General features: G+C 36.4%; 1 protein-coding gene across 16 annotated transcripts in view; it reads right to left on the minus strand.

The window, feature by feature from the left end:
* Positions 1 to 23,227, minus strand: part of DLG2 (discs large MAGUK scaffold protein 2) — a 2,210,459-nt gene that overhangs the window by 855,304 nt on the left and 1,331,928 nt on the right. The gene's annotated exons all lie outside the window — the stretch shown is intronic.

The following is a 23,227-nucleotide window of genomic DNA, read 5'->3' on the forward strand; positions in this document are numbered from 1 at the left end:
ACTGCCCTGCCTTTAAGGATTTCACAGACTACAATAGCTAATCATTTCACTAAATTGACATCATGATGGAATGACTATAGAGTGTGATGAAAAATAACATGGCCATATTGGTTGGAAGTCTAGGCGAGGTGGGGAAAAAGTAGACCAAGGAAAGCTACAGACAAAAAGAAATGTCACTGAAGCTGGATTTGCAGAGGCGGCAGGAATTTGGCAGAGAGACAAGAGAGGAAATGATTTTCCAGGCTCAGAGTAACGACATATGTGGTAAGTTATTCTCACCTCATGCCTATAGTTACCAGTGGAGAGACTTCTCCAGGCTAATTCTCTGGACCTCTTTCCCCATCCCCAGAAGACGGAAGTTTTATGCTAGGTAAGTTTGAAAAATGGGACTAGGAAAGCTCAGCTCACCCCTGCCTCTTGGGAGTCAGCCTGCCTGCTAGAGCCTAGCATTCTCTTTTCACTATAAGATAAGGTTAGCTAGGAGAAGCTATGCCTCTGCAAGAGAAACTGATAATTTGAAGGGTAAATTGAGTTCAGGGGTATGTTAGCAAGCCCTTTGGCTGCCTACCATAGCCAATTCTTCCAAGCTAGCTTTTTATCAGTAGTAGTTCTGATTTTTATAATCTCTATCAGAATCTGGCACCTATATCTTATCTGGGTTTGACCTTAACATAAAAAAGACTCTATTAAGCCTTGTCAAACTTGATAGAGAATGACAGTTTAGATGCAAGAAATTACATAGTATATCCAAAAGGTGGTACTTCTTATTTTTCAGAAGAATAAAGTACTTGGGAAGTGGGAAGGGAGATAAATTAGATGTAAAGGCAGGGGGGTCCAATCCTTGGCTTCCCTGGGCCACATTGGAAGAAGAAGAATTATCTTGGACCACACATAAAATACACTAAAATTAACAATAGCTAATGAGCTAAAAAACAAAAAAAAAATTGCAAAAAATCTCATAATGTTTTAAGAAAGTTTACAAATTTGTATTGGGCAGACAGGCTGTAGGTTGGACAAGCTTGGTTTAAGGTTTAAAGTTGGTCAGTGAGTAGGTTATAGGGGTTTCTCTGTCACACTAAGGAATTTGGACTGTATCTGAAAGCAACGTGGAGCCAATGAAGGATCTTAAGCAGAATGACAAGGCAGTGTGTGTGTGTGTCTCGGGGAAGGGGGGAGGTGCAGGGGCGGGTGCGTGTTGGAAATATTCTGGCAGCTTTAGGTGGATAGATTTTGTGGTGCATTGGAGGCAAAAAGCCAGTTAAAAGGCAGTTCTAATAGTCCAGGCAAGATCTTTGCAAGTAGATTTAGTCATTGATTCATTTTTTATCTCAATGTTTTTTTTTTAGATTCCATGAAATATAAGACAAAAGGTCATCACACCCTACTTTTCAATCACAATTTAAAGATATCATAGGCTGGGCACGGTGGCTCACGCCTGTAATCCCAGCACTTTGGGAGGCCGAGGTGGATGGATCACCTGAGCTCAGGAGTTTGAGACCAGCCTAGCCAACATGGTGAAACCCTGTCTCTACTAAAAATACAAAAATTAGCCGTGCATGGTGGCAGGCACCTGTAATATCAGCTACTCGGGAGGCTGAGGTAGGAGAATTGCTGGAACCTGGGATGCGGAGGTTGCAATGAGCCAAGATCACACCATTGCACTCCAGCCTGGGTGACAACAGTGAGACTCTGTCTCAAAAAATAAATAAATAAAAATAAAGATATCATAAAGGCTCAGATGGGTAAAAACTTCATATAATGAGAGTTCCAGTAAGAATTATTCTCTTAAACTAAGCCATTGCTGAAGTGAGGAGATGATTATATGGACAATCTAGAACTCATCAGAAATAATCACACCTAATTTAAAAAACATTGTCTAAAAGGCAAGCTAAATTTCCCCAATTAGGCAATAACTAGATGTTCTGCAGAAAAAAACAAAATGGGGACATGAACCTCCTGTCTAATGCTATCTTTCCTTCCCTCCCTGGACCACGCATCGCCACTGCCAGAAAAAGAATCTGCATGTAATAGCAGCCATATAACAGACTAGGGTATAAAGGTTCATGAAAGATAATACAGTACACCATTTAGCTAGTAACACTGTAACATAATAGGAGGCAAGTTCTAGAAGATACAGAGCAAGACTGGAAATTGCAGCTGTTGGCCTAACTCTCCATATTCTAACCTAGGTCCTTCTTGATAAACAACCACTCTGTTTTTAATTTATTGAGTTGTATGAGTTTATTATCTTAAAGTTATTAAGTAATATCTTAAAGTTATTATGCATAAGTAAAAATGGGGAAATTGAGCTAGCTTTTTAAAGAATACCTCTTGGCCAGGTGCAGTGGCTCACACCTGTAATCCCAGCACTTTGGGAGGCCAAGGCGGGTGGATCATCTGAGGTCAGGAGTTCGAGACCAGCCTGACCAACATGGTGAAACCCCGTCTCTACTAAAAATACAAAAATTAGCCGGGTGTGTTGGCGCATGCCTGTAATCCCAGCTATCCCAGAGGCTGAGGCAGGAGAATCGCTTGAACCTCGGAAGTGAAGGTTGCAGTGAGCTGAGATCGCAGCCTGGGTGACAGACCGAGACTCTGTCTCAAAAAAATTAAATAAATAAAAATAAAGAACATCTCTTGCTCTCTATAAGAGATAAAATTTAGGAATATAACACCATATTTTTTATTCAGCAATAATTTATTAAGGACTTAATGAATGTTATCTTCTGTGTTAGGTAGGTAACCAATCTGTCCTTTGGATAGAACTGCAGCAGCCACACTGGGCTCTGAGCTTGAGGTAAGGGTGGAGTATGCCTAAATTATATCCTGTTGTCTTCCAAATTTCAAAGGAGGTCAAAAATATTTTATTTATTTCAGAATTTGACACATTTACCCCAATAAAATATGATGAAGTCTCAAAAGGTAAAAGAAACTTTAAATAGAACTTTCAGAGGTGTAAGTGAATTATTTTGAAAACTATATTGTTTTTACTTCATTATTAAATCTATTAAATTTCCAGAAAACCCATCAGCAATAATTAATTTTTGAGCTATATAATTACCTAAATAAGTATAGTTTTCTGATCATTTTCGTCAATGAATGCAGGCTTGCATAGAATTAGTATGAAAGTAGTGACTCTTTGGACTCAGAACCTGAGCTCCGATTACAAATCAGTTCCTTGCTCATGGTATAAATTAAGGTAAGTTACTTTGCTTCTAAAAGTCTACTTGCTCATCTATAAAATGAGGAAGAGATGACCTATCTCCCTATGTCATTTTGGAGGTTATGTTAAAATAATATTAATAGTACACGAGAAATGCTTAAGAGATGGTAGTTGTTAGTATAATTATAATAGTAACATAAAGCAGTCACATAAAGCACATGGCATTATTAAATGCCAGGGCTATAAAAGAAACTATGCATCCAGGCTGCCACTTTTTCCTTTCTTATTCATGGCTATACTAATTTTCACTATATTCTCTTCTGGGGGGCCTTGATGAAGTCTTGTCATTCTTCTGAGCACCATAATCCACACAATCACCAGGAATCAACCAGAGCTGACACAGTGAAACATTAATCATTTTTTTTATCTACTTGAACTTCCTCATTTTATAGTTGAGATGTAGACACTAAGATTCTGAGAGTTCACTAGTGTGATTCAGGGTCCAGAGTAGTACAGAAACTAGAATCCTGGTTTCTAGTTCTGTGCCTTTCATTTCAACACACTCACTCATTTTCTTCTGAATTGTGAAATTCAAACATGAATTCACGTTGGGGGAGTCAGATCACTTGATATAATCTGCCACTATAATATTTCTGCTGATCTTTGAATTAAACCACGACCCTTGTAATACACAGTTTATAGAACTGAAACAAGAATCTGTTCAGAAGACTATGCACTCTGTCAAGGCCACTATAATGGTATTCTATGATACAGTAATTTTAGTGATGTGATAATGGATATTATGCCAAGCTACTGCCACTCTGGATAAAGATATCTCATGATGAGAGGACATTTTCAGATAATGACAAAATGTGGTTTATCAATTTCTACATCAGTTTAGTCAATTGGTCTGGAACATGCAAAGAGAATATCTGTTCCCAGTGGCTGAAACGTATTCCTGAAAACACAACTTGTTTATTCCTATCTTAAAATCAAACTGAAGTTTAAAGGAAGAATGAATCTTAGAAAAATGTTTGGCTTTTTTTTTTCAAAATTCCTCTTAGAATTTAATTAAAATAATCAATATCGACTCTTCAAATAAAATACTTAGAATAAACAACAGACACAGGCCTGTGATATGATTTTGTTACTTGAAACTTAATTGTGAGAAACAGACAGGATTCCACTGTAAATGTTCTCAATCTCTTACCCTGTTTCTCCTTCACATTTGGAGCAGTTTTTAATGAACCCAATAGATGTTTTCCAGAGATTTACTTATGATTTTTTTCTCTCTTTGAGTTGGGGTCTTGCCTGTAACCTAAGCTGGGGTGCAGTGGTGGTGCAATCACGGCTCACTGCAGCCTCGAACTCCTGGGCTCAAGGGATTTGCCTGCATAAGCCTCCAGAGTAGCTGGAACTACAGGTGTATACCACCACGCCTGGCTATGTTATTTTACTTTTTGTAGAGATGGGGTCCCACTACGTTACACAGGCTGGTCTCCAACTACTGGCCTCAAGCAAGCCTCTCACCTTACCCTCCTGAGTCACTGGGATTACCATGCCCAGCTGTACTTACGATTTCATATTTCAACTTGAGAGAGAGAGAGAGAGAGAGAGAGAGAGGAAATAATATGCTCAAAAAAGCTAAAATATTTTTTCAGTAGGGTCAATTGATGATTTCCTTCTCAGCATTCCCCACAAATTCTTTCTAGCAACTTTCCAAAGGAATCTGGGATATTCATCATCCACTGTATTTAAATAAGATATTCCAAATACCTTTCAGGAAAGTATTAGAGAAAGAGGTCAAGACCTAAAGAGGGGGGAAAGGGTCAATAGCAGATATCAGGTAGGGATGATCTACAGCCTGTGGTCAGTATCTGGGGCCTTAAGATACTCTCCCAATTTCCAACTTAAAATGTGGTAAATTATAATTGACTTCGTAAGATCAATACTCACCCATGTGAGGTAACCTCAAAGAACTGAAAAAAAAAAAAAAAAAAAAAAACCTAGACCAGCATGATTGATGAATATATTAGCCTGTCTGAAGAAAAATTGAATAATCAGAAGTTTGGGAGGAGGTTAAGGGTTAAGAATAAAAGAAAAGAACAAGGGTAGCGAGAGAGGCGAGTATTGTCTAGAAATCTAGGAACTTACTAGATGAGAAGGAATCAGAATGTTGGAGTTCAAACGTTTCTGCAATTAAAATTTTCTGAAGATGTTTTAACTCCAAGAAGAGATATATAATACCTGGAAGTTATTTTTGGCTTCCTTTATTTTTCTTATCTTCTCACTGTCATATTCTGCCTCAGGAATCCACACTATTTAATCCATCCTTTTTGTTCTACATACAAAATATATCCTCAGTCTCTATAATAGATCCCCATCCCCATTGCTGCCACCTGAGTCCAGCCATCATTATCTCTCGGTTACAAGTACTGCAAAATATCATTCTAACTAGTCTCCCTTCTTCCATTCTTGCCCCTCCCCTCAAACTCATTATCACTGTGTACATTACATCATCTCATGCCTTTGTTTAAAGGAGTCCAATGGCTTTTTGCTGAACTTTGAGTAAAATGCCGACTTCCTTCCATGCCCCCAGTCTACCTGACCCAGCCTTACCTAACCCTCCAAATTCTATTCTCAGCCTTCTTGACACTTTCTCTTGTCCACACTAGCCTTCTTCTATTACAATAACTTGTCAAACTTTTTCCAACCCTGAGGTCCTTGCGTATGCTAGTCTTTTATCTGTAACACCACCCAAGAATTGTCATAAGGTTGCCCCCTTTTCACCTTTCATCTCTCAAGTAGGAACTCAATTGTCTCCTCATTAATACTTTCCTTACTTTAATGTCTATCCAAAGAAGCACCTCTCCAGCCTATCCTCCATATCACATTACCATAATTTAATTTTTAATAGCACACCCCTATCTGAAGTAATCTTATTTGTCTACTTGTTAACTTTACATATTTCTCTACTACAATGCCTGTTGTATTTATTGCTATGTTTTCAAGTTCCTAGAACAGGGATTCTTGGTATACTATCTATTATCAATATGTTTGCATATGAATAAACCAATGAATTTTATTGAACATGGGTGTTTCCATTCATGTGACAATTCTATGTTTCATGCAAATCAGTGACTTTTGCATACCTTGATATAAGGTATATTTTAACTAGTCTGAGTCAGTTTCTTGGCCTCAAATCTCCCTGGACACTTAGAATGATTGTCTGGGCTTTCAAAAGGACAGAATGTAAAGTTCAGAGACCTAATCACAATATTACCTAAAGAAGTCCCTTGCGACCCTGCCTTGCCAAATATAACACTGTTCCATCTCTACCAATTTTTAAAGATACCATCCTTTCAATCACTCATAAACATTTTCAGGTCCTATCCTGGCAATAAAGTTACAGAAATAAATAAGGTATACTTTGTCTTCTCACAAAGCTTCTAATATGATAGTTGAAACAGACCTGTAAGTAACTGCAATGCTAAGTGTAAAGTGGGGTATTTTCTACATTTGGTGGGAGCACAGAGAAATGAAGCCCTCAAATAAGATAACATTAGAAATGATCCTTGAATGATGAGAAAGATTTTATCCAACACAGAAATAGAGAGAGTCATTACAGAGAGAGAGAGAGAGAAAAGCATGAGCAAAGATTTGGCTGGAGACTGCAAGGTGGCTTCAGGGAATCAGAGAACAGCGAACAGTTGGGTGTGACCAGAACACAATAGTAGTGGTTGGAGATAGAGCGGGAAATGCAGATTGGGGCAAAATTGAAGACAACCTTGAATGCTCTGCTAGGGAATCCAGTTTTATTTTGTAAACTAGTGGTTGGCAATCTGTTTTCCATGAGATGGTCATAAATAAAAGTTCATGAAAAAGGGATTTAATTATCACACACATTTAAGAAATGTTCCACATATTTTACCAGTCTCTTGGAGATATAAGCCCCCAAGAGCTTTGAAAAATCCTAGGATAAAAAATAGAGAACTGCTTAAAACATGTTTAATCCAACATAGACCACTCATTAACATTTCCATAAATACATAAGTGTAAGTCAGATTACGCTTAAAGTGAAGCACTTCTTTAAATGATTTGAAGTTGTTAAATCATTTAAATCAGTAAGTCATACAAATAGAACCGAGTGTTAAGATAAATTTGGCAGCAATATTCATAATGGATTGAAGAGATCTAGGAGGCTACAGGTTATTGCAAACAGTTTATGGGAATTATAACACATCAAAACTCAAGAATGGAGAGCAGAAATGTAAAAAGGGAAAATATTTGAAACACTCTGGATATAATTCTATATCAATTAGAGATCGACTAATTCATGAGAGCCCTAGGAATAGAAATGTAATGGATCTGGTGATGGCTTCCTGATTTCTGACTTGGCACACTAAATGAATTGTAAAACAGGTTTGAGTGCAACGCAGAGTAAGAAAGAAGCAGAATGATGAAAATAGACTGAAGGCTCTGAGTGAACTGCAAAGAGTGGTAGGAATCTTAAAGTCAATTGTTATATTGTTATACTTGCATTTGATTTAGTTATTGGAAAAACAAGTCCATAGGGAACTCCCAATTATGTTGGATTGTTTTGTAAACTCAACAGAATCTCTTTCCTCAACGTGCTTACAGTCCTTAACCTATTTAACTGTTATCATTCCACTCGGTCCTTTGAAAATAATGTTTCTTCTACTAGAAACCAGACTGCGGTCATGCTGCAGGTATGCTGTTTTCACTTTTCCTTGGAACAACTAGAAGGTGCCCAGCTTTGACGAGAAGAGTCAAGAGAGTTGTTGCATCTGTAAGTTTTATTCTAAATATTAGAATCAGCAGTATAAGAATAACGTGTTTGTAACAGATAAAATGTTATACAATCAAAACCATATAATGGTTTTGATTTTAGGTGGATGCTGCCTACATTTTAAGACACGTAGACTCAAACTTATCTTTAAATGTCTATATTCAAAGTTCATAAAATTCATATCCCTATGTAAACATACTAAAATAGGAAATTTCCATGATATTCCCCTTTCCCATCTGATCAGTCACATTGTTTTTCCTCTTCAAGCTCTCTTACTGTCAATTTAATGTCCGTATTGCACTCTTCAGCAAACTGTCTACAGATAGAGGCAGATAGCCTGTCTACTTCTGTCTGTTGCATGAATTATTTTTTCATATGTCACTCAATTCAATCTTGCTCACCTATATCAGGGTGAAAAAAAAGAACATTCAGCTCTTTTCCTTCCAGAGAACAGACACAAGGAAAGGGGTTTCAGTGACAAGAAAGACAGGTGCATAGATCACTCATGGCGATGGTTAAGAAGACCCTGCTATATTTAGGATAGGTGGAAATTTATCTTACTAGGAATTTTAAACAGGAACTACTTTCCTATTTGTATTTATTTCCTTCCTTCCCTCCTTCCTTCTTTTCTTCCTTCCTTCCTTCATTCCTTCCTTCCTTCCAGTCAAAAAATTAAGCATGTTTTAAATTGCCAACTGGATATAGTAATCTATTGTGGTAGGTATTATAGAAGACATCATAAGAGCATCATAAGAGGATACAATTATAGGAAAGGTACTCATTTTCATTACCAAATAAAAGCAAATTACTATAGCAATATTCTTCAATTTTTAACCTATCAAATTAATAAAGGATTTTACAAAGACAAAAACTCAAGAGTGCAGGCAGAAAGACATATTCATACACTCTTCGAATGGGGGAATCATAAATTGGTAAAGCAAATAATTTTAGAAGCAATTTGGCAATTAACTCTAAGCTCCATGGGCCAATAATCAGTCTGTCTTATTTTCCAGTATATCCCCATTGATTAACCTAGTGTTTTGTCTTGTGTTAACTCTTTAATAATGAATTGGTGAATGAGTATTGACTGAATGACTACGTAAATATTATGAACCTTAAAAAATTCACACCCTTTAACTCAATAATTGCTTTTTTCTAAAAATATATCCTCACGAGAAGTGTGGTCAAAAGTTCTAGTACACCAAGGTTTACTTCACTATTGTTTATATTAACTTAAAGAAAGATAACCTACATGCCCAACATTATGGGTTTTGGTAGAAAAAGAATATTTGGCAGTCATTAAAAAGATGTCAACAAGCAGCCAACAAACATGAAAAAAGCTCATCATCACTGGTCATTAGAGAAGTGCAAATCAAAACCACAATGAGATACCATCTCATGCCAGTTAGAATGGCGATCATTAAAAAGTCAGGAAACAGGCCGGTGCGGTGGCTCACGCCAGTAATCCCAACACTTTGGGAGGCCGTGGTGGGCGGATCACAAGGTCAGGAGATCAAGACCATCCTGGCTAACACGGTGAAACCCCGTCTCTACTAGAAATACAAAAAAAAATTAGCTGGGCCTGGTGGCAGGCCCCTGCAGTCCCAGCTACTCGGGAGGCTCAGGCAGGAGAAGGGCGTGAACCCAAGAGGCGGAGCTTGCAGTGAGCTGAGATCACGCCACTGCACTCCAGCCTGGGTGACAGAGCGGGACTAAAAACAAAAACAAAACAAAAAAAAAACAGTCAGGAAACAACAGATGCTGGAGAGGATGTGGAGAAATAGGAACACTTTTACACTGTTGGTGGGAGTGTAAATTAGTACAACCATTTTGGAAGATAGCATGGCAATTCCTCAAGGATCTAGAACCAGAAATACCATTTGACCCAGCAATCCCATTACTGGGTATATACCCAAAGGATTATAGATCATTCTACTATAAAGATACATGCACACATATGTTTACTGCAACACTATTCACAATAGCAAAGACTTGGAACCAACCCAAATGCCCATCAATGATAGACTGGATAAAGAAAATGTGGCACACATATACCAGGGAATACTATGCAGCCATAAAAAAGGATGAGTTCACATCCTTTGCAGAGACATGGATGAAGCTGGAAACCATCATTCTCAGAAAACTAACACAGGAAAAGAAAACTCAACACCACATGTTCTCACTCATAAGTGGGAGTTGAACAATGAGAACACATGGACACAGGGAGGGGAACATCACACACTGAGGCCCAATGGGGTTGAGAGGCTAGGGGAGGGATAGCATTAAGAGGAATAGCTAATGTAGATGATGGGTTGATGGGTGCAGCAAACCACCATGGCACGTGTATACCTATGTAACAAAACTGCACGTTCTGCACATGTATCCCAGAAGTATAATTTTAAAAAATGATGTCAACAAGAACAATATTTTGCTAACTTAGAAAAATGTTCACAATATGATGTTAATTTTTAAAAAGCAGTAAGGTTTTATATTCTTAACTTCTCACTTAACAGACATATATAAATGAGACTCAAGTTGAGCTAGATCTGTGAGCACGTGTCAATAAAAGTATGTATCTTTCACTGAAGATACATATACAGAGACAGATAAAAGGACTAAAAAGGTGTTACTACATTAACTGTAGTTAATTCTAGGTGGAATTACAGGTGAGTTTTAATTTTTTAAAAATATTTAATTCATACTATTTTTTTACCATAAGCTTGTATTATATTTTAATCCAAAACTAAATAATACAAATTGTTTTTTAAGTAGCTAAAGTACTCAGTTTTAAACTAAAAGGATTTATGAATAACTACTAGTTTTTATTTTATTAAAAAATAAAACTTGGGCCAGGCATGGTGGATCATGCTTGAAATCCCAGCACTTTGGGACACCAAGGAAGGTGGATCACTTGAGGTCGGGAGTTCTAAACCGGCTTGGCCAACATGGTCAAAACCTGTCTCTACTCCAAAAACAAACAAAAAAAATACACACACACGCACACACACACACACACTAGCCTGCCATGGTGGCATGTGCCTGTAGTTCCAGGTACTCACAAGGCTGAGGCAGGAGAAATGCTTGAACCTGGGAGGGCAGAGCTGAGATTGCACCACTGCACTCCAGCCTGGGTGACAGAGTGAGACTCTGTCTCAAAAAATAAAATAAAACAAAACAATACTTGAAATTGGAAACATAATTTTAAAAATTGTAATTAAGTATGATAACAAGTATTATAGAGATTGAGTAAAATAGAGTAGAGAAATGAAAAATCAGTGTGTAAACATAATCAACTTTAGAACTAGTATATAAACTGAGCTTTGGACAATGAACGTCATGGATAACTAACTATAATAACCATAACTCTAACAGTCAACATTGACTGCTAACTGAATAGTGCAGCCTGTCAGAATAAAATGCAAATGTGTTCAATCATAGATTTTTTATGCAGCGGTGCTAACTACTGTACTCCAAGCACTTATATTTAATGATGAAAATGATGAAGAAAAAGGTCATGTAGTCTACAACAGAGTATACAGAAACTAATTATAAAATGTATTTCGTGACATTATTTCAACCTTACAGAGAACAAGTGACTCTTCAGTTAAACTATGATACTGTGTAAGATCAAAATTTTTGTCCGATTTCCTCTCAAACTATAGTACTCTACCTTTCATCACTGAAATAGTATGACCTACTTGAATATGGAATCTAATTTCTAACCAGTGATTCCAATATTTTAATAGCACCACAGAATTGAATAAGAATCTGAGTTAAACTAAAAACAAAACAAATAAACAAAGGAAACAAAACAGTAAATCTGTGTAAACTTAAAACACTATGCTTGTTATTAAGTTGAGCTACTGTGGGAATAGAAGGTGTCATTCTTGATCTTAAGACACCTGCATAATTAGTAATAATAATAAATTCAAACTGATTGAGTGCCTTTATATACAAGGCCCTGTATTAATATTCATTCAGAAATCAAGAACATTTTATTCACTTACTGTTATGTGCTAAGCACTAGGGAAACGGGTAAATAAGACAGGTCGTGCTCTAAGCAAATCCAGGTTAATGGAGCAGAAACATATTGAAGAGTGTCAATACTTATCTATAACTATGGTAAAAAGTGATGAATTGTGCAGGTTATCCTGCAAGACATACAGGCATTGAACACATAGTTCCTCTTCTCTACAGCTATAAATGCAGGTAAGTCTTGGCCCCAAATCATAATTTAATAATGATGCTATATGAATTGTCACAAAGAGGCCACAAGATTGAACAGCTAGGCTACTGTGAGTTAGGCTCTATTCTGGGGATATGAGGAATCTCACACTCTCTAATCAGGGAGACTGAGAAGGAAACTAACCACGATGTAAGGCAATACTCTAATTTTGCAGGATCCCATGTTAAATAGCAATTTTGAGAGCTCAAATGAAAGGATTAAAGAGGAAGATGTGCTTAATCCAGATTTTTTTTAAAAAATGGATAGGCTTTGTTGGGCAGACAGGGACATTCCATCAAGTGGGAAATAGAAAGCCGATAACCTAGTGCAGAGGTCAGCAAACTTGTTTCTTTAACAGGTTGGATAATAAATATTTTTCTGACGTTCTAGCCTTACAGTTTCTATCACAACTATTCAGCTCTGCCATTGCAGCACAAAAACAGCTACAGACAATATGTAAAGAAATAAGCACAGCTGTGTTCTAATAAAATTTATTTATAGATAGCATAATTGGAATTACTCATGATTTTCATGTCTGAAATATTATTCTTTTGATTTTCTTCAATATTAAAAATAATTCTTAGCTCTGGAGCTACACAAAACGAAGTATCAGGCTGGATTTGGCCTGTAGCTGTAGTTTGGTGACTCCTGGACTAGTTGGAAGGCAAGCTAAACACACAGATATAATGGTACACAAAACAATATTGAATATCTCAACTAATGGCTCAATTCCATCAGATTCAACCTTTCCATTTGACGATGTTTTGTAATGTCCTCCTTTTTTCATCTGAAATAAAATTCATAGATGATACAACTGACTACACATATTTTTTAAAATGTAGTGCCTTTACCAAAGTAACAGAAGAAATAAAAATAAAGTAGTTTATATTAAAATAATGTGTTGAAAACATATTGCAGGTTATCCTGCAAGACATATAGGCATTGAACACATAGTTCCTCTTCTCCACAGCCATAATGCAGATAAATCTTGGCACAAAAATATAATTTAATAATGATGCTACAAAAATGAAAATATGGCAATCTGTGAGTCCTACTATGCCAGACAATGTAATGATGTAGTGAAATGCTTGCATATATTTATAAAGAATAAATTTGGATTTAAATGGAATAAAAAGACCAGATACCATATTTTACAAAGGGCACAGGAAAATAAAACAGCAGATATATAATAAATTCTAGGTTAAAAATTAGTGTTAGAAAAAGTAATAGCAGACCATTTGTATTTGATAAAACGTCAGAAGAAATAACTTTAGTAGTTGAAGTACAGGTAATTTAACAAGGAAAATTGCAGATGGTAGGAGTAAGTTAAAAATGTATCATATTCTTGCAGATAAACTGCGTTTTACTGATATGTTTAATGTCAAAATAGGGCATGCCAGTAAGACAGTCATCTAGCTAGTTATCCGTCTATCTATATATCTATTTATCTACCTACCTACCTATTCCTGTTTGGAATTCCTTCTCATGTGAAGGCATATATTTGATTTCTAGCACTCTAAAATTCTATCCTTTGATAGATAATGAGGAATGATAGATATAAACTCTGAAACCTAAGGGCTTATAGGAAAGTGGAGTTTTGATACAAGTTGAGTTTGAGATTTGACACAATATCAGAGTAATACTGAAAAAACAGAAAACTCTAGAGGTTTATTATCTGACTTGATGATGTCAGGTAATTTGCACAAATAGATTTCTTATTATGCTTTAAAGTGCTTTAAAGATTAATGTATGGTATGGCAATCAAATAAAATATTTTAAAAACAACTTTATTAATGAAATTTGGTGAGATCCCTGTATTTTATGTTTCTATCAAGTTAAAATATTTGATTCTAGATCTTTTGACCAACATCACTCCTTTTCTGTCCACTAGGGACTAAGGTTAATGATAATGTTTTGTATATTTTAAAATAGTTAAAATAATAGATTTCAAATGTTTTTCTCACATGACCACAAAGAAATAATAAGTGCTGGAGATGACTGACATGTTAATTACTCTGATTTAATTATTTCACAATGTATACATGTATTGAAACATCACATAGGACCCCATAAATATATACAATTATTATTTGTCAATTAAAAATAAAATAAAACTTGAACCAAAAAATTAAAATATTTGGTTCCAAATCTATTAAAAGGAGTCTCAAATCTCTTTACTTGCATATTTGCAGATGAAATCTATACACATAAATTGATGCAGAAGAGGTGTGTCAATACCAAAATCAGCATTATGTTTTAAGGATGTGGTCTTCCAAAATGGGGAACAACTGACAAAATTGCTAACAGAACAAAGTATAATGGTCCCTTGATTTTCACGGAGTTATAGTCTCAGAAAATGTAATAATTATTGAATCCTTGCAAAAAACTTGTTTGTAAAATTGAGTTTGATTTTACGCTTAGATTTCGTTAATCTTCATGACTGCCTAGTGGAATGTTAAAAATTGCGCAGTACATGGGGCAATTATTTGTGAGGCAGGACCACTATGCACAGGGTGTCTAGCATCCCTGGCCCTCTTCCCCTAAATCCCAGTATCACTTCCAATCTTTAACAACACTTAAGTACCTCTCTGCTCTTCCAAAGTGCTTTCTCACCAGTCAGAATGACTATTAAAGAGTGAAAAAGGGAGGCCAAGGTGGGTGGATCATGAGGTCAGGAGATCGAGACCATCCTGGCTAACACGGTGAAACCCCGTCTCTACTGAAAATACAAAAAATTAGCCGGGCGCGGAGGCGGGTGCCTGTAGTCCCAGCTACTCGGGAGGCTGAGGCAGGAGAATGGCGTGAACCCAGGAGGCGGAGCTTGCAGTGAGCCGAGAATAGCGCCACTGCACTCTCGCTCCAGAAAGAGCGAGACTCCGTCTCAAAAAAAAAAAAAAAAAAAAAAAAAGTCAAAAAATAACAGATGTTGGTGAGCTTGTTGAGAAAAGGGAATGTTTATACACTTCAGTGGGAGTGCAAATTAGTTCAGCCACTTTGGAAAACAGATTGGAAATTTCTCAAAGAACTTAAAAAAGAACTACTATTCAACCCAACAAACCCATTACTGAGTATATATCTGAAGGAATATAAATTATTCTACTATAACGACACATGCACGTGTATGTTCTTTGCAGCACTTTTCACAATAGCAAAGACATGGAATCAACCTAGGTGTCCACCAATGGTAGAATGGATAAAGAAAATGTGTACATTGATAACATGGAATACTATGCAGCCATAAAACAGAATGAAATTATGTCCTTTGCAGCAACGTAGATGCAGCTGGAGGTCATTATCCTAAGCAAATTAACACAGGAACAGAAAATCAAATATTGCATGTCGTCACTTATAAATGGGAGCTAAATATTGAGTACTCATGAACACAAAGGGGAACAATAGGCACCAGGGCTTACTTGAAGGTGGATGGTGGGAAGAAGGTGAGGAATGAAAAACTACCTATTGAATATTATATTACTACCAGGGAAATGAAGTAATTTGTACACCAAACCCCAGGAACATACAATTTACTCATGTAACAAACCTGCACGTATACCCACCTGAGCCTAAAATCAAAGTTGGAAGAAAAATATTAAAAAATAATTTCTAGGGGCTCTCCTCTCTCCGTCTGTCCTTGAGAATCACTGGTCTAAATTCTGAGTAAAAAAATAGGTTTATGTAACTTTTTGTATAATGTCCAACACTTGATTATCAATAAATTGCATGCCTCATAATTATCTGACAATAATGACTCTACATATGAGCACAGAAGGGCTAGGAGAGGGAGGGCAACTTATAACAGTAAAAGGAAAACTCAATTCCGAGTTTAAGGACATGGACCAATTCTGTCACAGACAGAAATGACCTTGAGCAATTCTCTTAACTTTTCTAGGGTACAGTTTCTCCTTTGGAAAATGTACTAGGTGACTACGAAGATTCCATACAGTTCTGACATAACTACAAAACATCTAGATGCCTTTAGGAAACAAAAAGAATGGAACAAAGTAGAGAATGAAGGAGAATAAAACCAGGTGAGGCTACACTTGTAACAGATCAAATAATATCAGAAAAAGAGGATGGACAATGAAGAAAGTGGTATCAGATTTGATTCTTGGCATGATGGATACATAGGGAGATAGAACGTTTGTATGAGATTCACACTCAGCAATGTGAGATGATGCTGTTGTACTATAGACAGTGTCTCTCTGCACTTTTATTTTGTATTTATATTAAATTTACAATAGGTGGTTCCCAAATACCACAAATGTTGCAAACTTGAATTCAATTTACAAGTTACATAGCAAGCATCTTATTCTGGTGTTAAGTGCTGTGGGAATCAACTCCAGCTGCTTCAGATCTACATAGTTCTTAACCATAATAAAGGAGGGAAGGGATCTTCAGGGACCCAACTCACTCAGGGTTCCTGAGACCAGAAAATAGAGTAGGCTAGGGGAATCCAGGATTCTGCAGGGGAACGCCAGTACTCCCAACCATGTAGAACATCCCAATGCCTTAAGGAAATTTCTGTTAAATTAGAGATTTATAGAGGTCTCCATAGGGTATTTTACCTCCCAGGGTACTTCAAAAGGTCTTATTTTTGCAAGATGAGGTGGAGAGAATAAGGAACTCATACACACCTGCATGTGAAATGCATTCTGCCCTTATCAGTTGTGTGATCATAAGCATTACTCTTAGGTTCCATTTACATCTTCGAAATGGAGATAACATCACTCTTAGTGTTATTGGGAAAATTAAAGTAAATGACTAATGTCATTTCCCAGCACAGTGTCTCACACATTGTGAGCATGGTGAGTATGCAATAAATATTGTCATTTTTGTTCTTTTATTTCCCATTCTGTGTGCTTGGCCTCTCCTTGCCCTGCCCTAGAGAGAATGCTCTGCTTATGTCAGCATCCAGCAATATGGGTGCCAGGAGTGTTGACCAAATGGCTTCACATCCGCCACAGGAATGCTTACAATTTTAATTCCTTCTGTGTTATCACTTGCTCTCTTCTGTTTCCCTTACCTGGGGGGCAGCTGCTATTTCCCAGAGACAAGAAAGTCTTATTCTTCCTTGGTAAGGGGCTGTCTTTCTAAGAGGAGTAAGTTGAAGCAGGTGCTGAGTTAAAACAAGCTGTCAGATCTTTCTGGCTGAGCATAAACTGAGCCTAAGATTTCATCCTAGGGCAACCCTACTTCTTAGACTAAAAAGTCCTCTGCACTCAAGTTGCTCCAAACTGCTAGTTCTGGAGTTGCTGCAAAGGAACTGTGAGGGGAGATTTACAGAGCTTGGCTAAATATTTCGAATACAGTTCTTCTTGCAGAATTTTGCTGAGGAAATCTTTCAGCATTTCCTTACCTCTAAATACAAGCTTATGGGAATGCCACCTCATCAACACAATTCTATTTTACGTGATTTTTTTTTCTAGCATGCATAGTTGTAAATTGCTGAGAACCTTGAAGGACATAATGTCACCTCAGTATCAGCATCATGTGGTACTATGCCAAAAGTTTCTGGACAGTTGCCTAGCCTAGCCTTCATCATTATAAGGAAGATATCAAAACATTCAGTGGAAAATCCATAAATTCTAATGAAAGAGCACAATACGAATGATGAATTTGCTGGACAGTAAGTTCTTCAGGTTAAAAAACATACTTTAGATATCATTAATAATAATAAATACCATTTACTGAGTAATTGTGTTTTAAGTGCCATACTGGGGTTTTTATATACAGTATTTTCAATTCTTATAACATTTCTCTGCAACATGAATTTATTATCCCAAGTTTTACAGAGGAAAAAATGAGGCTTAGAGAGGTTAAGCAAATAAAGTCACACAGAGCTAGCAAATTCAGATTTGAGATTGTCTGGCTTTTAAGCATAAATCATTTCCAAAGTGCTTCCCAATAATTAATAAGTATCAGTTGACACAGTCACATACTATTAGTACTGGATGAGATTTGGGTGTTCATCTAGAAAACCAGCTGTCTTACAAACAGAGAAACTGAGGCTCAAAGGGTTAACTGATGATGAGGCATAACACATAGAGAGTGGCAGAGCAGGCACTCAGACTTTATGAAGTCCTCATTAAGGCCCACCCGGCTCTCTCTGACCAGGCCCCACCCTCCTCTCCAGGCATCTCTTTTAATGAACCTACTCTCCAGGGCTCAATGTTCCGGGCAAATAGAACGGTGTGCACAGGCACCAAGGTGTTACATGCTTTTCTGTATTTTTCATTTCTGCTCAAAAATTTATCTTTTTATCTGCTTAACAAACACATACAACATTTTTAATTCAATTTAATTCCGTCAAAGTATCACTACCTCTATGAAGCCCTCACTGATTCATTTCTCTTCTCTTCCCAATCAAAATAATGTATTAATAGGTTAGTAATAGCCAATGTTTACTCATTCATTTATTCCTTAAATATTAATTGAGCCTCTACCATATGAAAGCACTATGCTAACATTTTGTTAATCATTCACCACCACAACTCTCTGAGGTAGTTGTTATTTATATCCTCATTTTATAAAACAGAAAATCTTGGCCGGGTGCGGTGGCTCATGCTTGTAATCCCAACACTTTGGGAGGCTGAGGCGGGCAGATCACGGGTCAGGAGTTCAAGACCAGACTGGCCAATATGGTGAAATCCCATCTCTAATAAAAATACAAAAAAAAAAAAAAAAAGAAAGTAGCCACGAATGGTGGTGCGTGCCTGCAGTCCCAGCCACTCAGGAGACTGAGGCAGAAGAATTCCTTGAACGTGGAAGGCAGAGGTTGAAGTGAAATGAGGTGGCACCACGGCACTCCAGGACCAGTGCAAGACTGCATCTCAAAAACAAACAAACAAACAAACAAACAAAACAAAACAAAAAATCCAGAAAATCTTTAAAGTTTAAAGAGATGCAGTATTTTTTTTCAAGTATCTCAATTTTTTTTACTTCTCTGTGGTTCCTCTGTATCCTGAATATGCATTCATTGTGGTATCTGCAGCACTCTCTGAAATTTTGCTTCGCTTCTAAGTTATGACTTACGATGATATAATTATTTGTATATCATGGTATACATGGTATATAATTTGCTAAATTTTATAGGCCATTATGGACTGTAAGCTCCACAGTAGTAGGAGAGATATCTACTTTATTTACAATTTTATTTTTTTATTATTATTATTAGTATTATTATTTTCGAGATGGAGTCTTGCTCTGTCACCAGGCTGAAGTGCAATGGCGCGATCTCAGCTCACTTTAACCTCCACCTCCTGGGTTCAAGCGATTCTCCTGCCTCAGCCTCCCCAGTAGCTGGGACTACAGGTGCCCGCCACCACGCCCGGCTAATTTTTTTGTATTTTTAGTAGAGACGGGGTTTCACCATGTTGGCCAGGATGGTCTCGATGTCTTGACCTCCTGATCCACCCGCCTCGGCTCCCAAAGTGCTGGGACTACAGGCATGAGTCACTGCACCCGGCCAATTTTTTTCTTTTTTTTTTTTTTCTTTTTCTATTTTTTTTGTTTGTTTGTTTGAAACCAAGTCTCACTCTGTAGCTCAGACTGGAGTGCAGTGGCACCATCTTGACTCACTGCAACCTCTACCTCCTGAGTTCAAGCAATTCTCATGCCTCAGCCTCCTGAGTAGCTGGGACTATGGTATGTACCACCACGCTGGCTAATTTTTGTATTTTTAGTAGGGACAGGGTTTCACTATGTTGGCCAGGCTGGTCTTGAACTCCTGGCCTCTAGTGATCCATCTGCCTCTGCCTCCCAAGTGCTGGGATTACAGGCGTGAGTCACCGCACCCAGCCTGTTTACTATAATATTATACACTCAAGGCCTGACAGAATAGTACATAGTAGGCACTCAGTACATGATAGTCAAAGAAAGAAAGAGAGAGAGAAAGCAAGGAAGGAAGGAAGGAAGGAAGGAAGGAAGGAAGGAAGGAAGGAAGGAAGGAAGGAAGGAAGGAAAGAAGGAAGGGGAGAGAGAGGAAGAAAGGAAGGAAGGAAGGAAGGAAGGAAGGAAGGAAAAAGAAAAGAAAGGAAAGAGAAAGAAAGAGAGAAAGAGAAAAAGAGAAAGAGAGAAAGAGAAAAAGAGAAAGAAAGAAAGAAAGAGAAAGAAGAAAGAAAGAAAGAAAGAAAGAAAAGAAAGAAAGAAAGAAAGAAAGAAAGAAAGAAAGAAAGAAAGAAAGAAAGAAAGGAGAGATAGGATACGAAAGGAAAGGAAGAAAGACAAATGCACAAAACTTTCGTCTCTGAGTTTCCACTGTTCTGTGCTGCTTCCCCAGATTAGTCTGCATTGGGAAGAAATGCCTCATAAACAATGATGGACATGTTTCTTCCCAAGGCTGACACTAACATCCTACATGTACATTTTGGAACTTACTTTTGGGCACTATAATTTTGCATTTCCTTACCTATGATTATGGTTATATTAATTCCACAGATCCAAATGGAATGAAAACTTATTTGAGAAGGACAGAAGCTGATTTTCAGACCTGCTGAGGAACAACGTAATGACAGAGTCCTGTTAGTACACAGTACCCCAAATAACAGGAGTTTGGAAAAGAGCCTTAGGAGGAGCTCAAGTCATTACTATGGCCCTCTGTTATAGCAGCTGGAAATCACACTGCTGATTTCCACGTAATACTGCAAATATCTCTGAGGGCAAGATCCAAGCTCCCAGATGCTTAACAACCCTCAGGCACGTTCTGTACCACATGTGACTCCCTGAACTATTTTAAAACATGCACTATTCTTCTTTATGCTTTATCAAGGATTCTAATGTTTAGTATCATTAGCCTCCAGTTTTAGGTTTTACAATATTTCACAGGATATTCCCAGTTAATTTAAGGGGTAAAAAGTAGTATCATGAAATTCTCAAAACAGCCTTAGTTTTAGTGGACACATGAACACATATAGGTACACGCATGCTCTTATTTTTGTGATAATATACCCAAGTGTATAGTACTTACACATCTCTATATAATTTAGATATTAGATATATGCTATGGATGAATATATAAATGGAAACAGATCTATAAATATACATATATCAGTAGTTTTGAGGACCTACTAGAAGTAAAGGAAATAAAATTTACATGAAAAAATAATTTATATGGATAGAATGCAGCATTCTTTGGAAGAACAAGCTGATATACTCTAGGACAGAAAAATTGGAATAATATAGAACTCTAATTTTTATATGTGTGCATATATATGCATATATATACTTATATATACATAAAATATGTTAATATAAATAAGTAGTTAGGTATAGTGAGACATTTGAATACATATATTAAAGTCTGTGTGTATATATGTGTAGAGACAATTGAAATTATTTAACGTAATGTATTTGAAAGTTCTCAAGCATTGGTGAAGACGGATTAATCAATTTTGCATAGCACTTTTATAGGACTGAAATGGTAAAGGGTGGAAGGGTCTAGTAAGTGAAGAGTGTTAAAACATTGAAAATCTTAAAAGACATGGTTTCATAGCTCCAGTATTTGTGGATCACTATTAGTCCCAGCCAATAATATAGTACATGTGAATTGGAGGGAAAATGTATAGAAATGCTTATGCAAAAGAATAAGGAGAGATGGTGGCTACCTCAATTTGTTGCCTTCTTATATGTCACTGGATCTCTAATCAGTATACAGTCTATTTCAATTCTTGAAAGCATTAAATGGCTGTAAGTTTCAGGCAAGTAGGAGGCATTGTTAAAAACTAAGGAGCTAAAAAGTTTCCCTCAGTTGATGAAAAATATACGAACATTTTTAGAGTTTACTTATTATAACCTAGTATTAGACATTTGGGTTTGGGAAATTACCATTTATGAAATAAAAGGTATATTACATCTTGGATTAAAATAATTGCAACAATAAAGCAAGTTTGCTTTCTCTGCTCTGTGCAACAACCATAAGCTAGATGCTATTAAGTAGGCTTGTCTTCCTAGCCTATGCAAGCCTTGAGAATTTAATGTAATCAATACAGAGATATAAGCTAAAGACATTTAAATGAATGTATTTGTTAAAGAGTATATAGAGTGTTCACAATTGTTAAGACTTTTTATTCAGTTTGGAATTCATGTTAACTTTAAATAATAATTGCATTTCTACATGTCAAGCTCCATTTTAAGCCAAACCAGTTTAATAATAAAATGATAATATATTTTTGATTTTAATCAAGAGGCTGAGATGCTCTATCTCTCTAAGCAAAGCTTATAATTCCATGAAAATCAATCAAAAGCCATATATATGGCTATGCATATGTAACTATATTATAAAGACCAGTGATAAATGACATTCTTGGAAGTACTTTTTAAAAACTATTATTAAAATTAAAATATTCTCTGCACCTGTCACCATAACATTTTATTCATGATCAATATCTACTTCTCCACTATGCTAAAATCATAATGAAATTGAGATTCAATTTTTCTGCAAATACAGCTTTTCTTCTTTTCAATACATATTAAAGAACAGTCATTGTTCTGTATTTATGACAGTGACTAGAGGTACATTTTATTTACATTTTACAGCATTTGCAGGAAGTTATTTTCTCTCCTTTAAATGAAGAGAGAAAAAAAATGAGCCAATTTTATTTCTGATAAAATGATAGTAGTCTGGGGGCTAGAATAACCTAGGAATCAAATTAAAGGTATCTGCACATCTGCTTTAGAAATGCATTATAGAAGAAAGAGAGCTATAGATGTTAATATAAACTTATTGCTTCTCCATGAATAAATTAAGTGCTTAATTCTTTTATTCTAAGTTTAATCATCCTCTATTTTGCTCTTAATTATTCCTTTTCTTTGTAAAATTAATTATTTAGTGTAAATAATTGTTCTTCTCCATAACTGAGAAGGCATACAGTATTATAAGAGTAAAATTAGAATAGCATACTTCAAATCACTGTTTTCTACAGCTAAAGAAACAAATGTTGTTTTGCCTTTAAAGAGATGGAAAGTTTAGTTAAAATTTATTTTTTCTCTGCTCTTTAAAATAATAATAATAATAAATAGGCAGGACAGAAGA

The sequence above is a fragment of the Hylobates moloch genome, unplaced genomic scaffold (assembly GCF_009828535.3).
Source record: "Hylobates moloch isolate HMO894 unplaced genomic scaffold, HMol_V3 SCAFFOLD_11, whole genome shotgun sequence".
NCBI classification, from domain to species: Eukaryota; Metazoa; Chordata; class Mammalia; order Primates; family Hylobatidae; genus Hylobates; species Hylobates moloch.